General features: G+C 40.0%; 1 pseudogene; it reads right to left on the reverse strand.

The window, feature by feature from the left end:
* Window positions 1-433: 433 nt before the first annotated feature.
* Window positions 434-1,191, reverse strand: LOC109491287 (annotated as a pseudogene).
* Between the last annotated feature and the right edge of the window lie 236 nt (window positions 1,192-1,427).

Consider the following 1,427-nt stretch of genomic DNA (forward strand, 5'->3'; position numbering starts at 1 on the left):
TAACTGTAACAATTCAACCATACAACTTTTTATTATATTCTTTATTCTAGCTCTTTAGTTGAATGCTTATTTTATTCTTATAAAATTCAATTTTGATTTCCTTTTTATATGGAAAATCAGTGCTTGCTTTTAAATTTATAAGTGCTTAGATTTGTTGCCCTTTAATAATATATTTCTAGTTGTAACACATTATAGTCAGAGGGTATAATTATTCAACTTCAAATTTCTTTAGATATTCTTTGAAAACTAGTATGTAGTTTTCTTATGTTATATGAGCACTAAAAAGTATATTCATTGTTCTTAAAGGTGAGATATATATTTTTAAAACTTCTTAATTACATAAGTCATACCATCTATAAACCTATCTTTTGTACTCCATCATCAAAATTTGGATAGAAACAGGAATTTATTTGCCAGGAAAGGTGATCCCATCTTAAAACCAGCACGTGACCTCCTCTTTGATGATTCTGTGTTTGGCCCCAACACAGACTGTCCTGCGCTTGTTATCGGTGATGCTGAAAACTAGCTTACTCAGAGTAGTACCACATGGAAATCCAGGCCATAGTTACCAATGCCTGAGTCATATTTGATCCCCAGATCGATGAAGTCCTGGACTCCAAAACCAAAGTTTCTAGTATCAAAGAAGTTATTTTTTCCTTTTCTTAATAAAGATTTTATTTATTTATTTTAGAGAGAGAAAGAGAGCGGACGTGTGAGCAGGGATGGGGGGAGCAGAGAGAGAAAGAATTTCAAGCAGACACCCCGCTGAGCGCAGAGCCCAACAGGGGGCTTGATCTTATGACTCTGAGATCATGACCCGAGCTGAAATCAAGAGTTAGACGCTTAGCCACCAAGGCACTCCAAGAAGTTATTTTTCCTTAATTCACACTCCTGAACCTTTAGACCTTTCTCTACGATTTCTTTTGCCTTGGCCCCATGGACTGTGCAATGGACAGCAATTTTTTCATTTCTCCTGATGCCAAAGGATCTGATGGTGTATTTAGTTTTGGAGAACACAGGGGTCTGACCTGTGAGCTACTCCAGCACCTTGGCTGCCTGACTCAGTCTCTCTCCACTCTCCCCCACACAGATGTTGAGGCAGAGCATGTGGATGCAAAGTTCCTGCATGGGGTTCTCCTTTTCATCTTGATCTTGCTCTATGGTGGAGAACAGGAAGACAAAGTCTGTCATTGAACTATTATCACATTTTCTTTGGGGCACCTGGGTGGCTCAATCAGTTAAGCATCTGCCTTTGGCTCAGGGTCCTGGGATCGAGCCCCGCTGAGCAGGGAGCCTGCCTCTCCCTCCACTTCCCACTCATGCTCTCTCTCGCTATCTCTGTCTCTCTCTCACTATCTCTGTCTCTCTCTCGCTCTCTCTCAAATAAATAAAATCTTTAAAAATGAAACTAATTGGGGCGCCTGGGT

Source organism: Ailuropoda melanoleuca, unplaced genomic scaffold (assembly GCF_002007445.2).
Source record: "Ailuropoda melanoleuca isolate Jingjing unplaced genomic scaffold, ASM200744v2 unplaced-scaffold4575, whole genome shotgun sequence".
Taxonomy (NCBI): domain Eukaryota; kingdom Metazoa; phylum Chordata; class Mammalia; order Carnivora; family Ursidae; genus Ailuropoda; species Ailuropoda melanoleuca.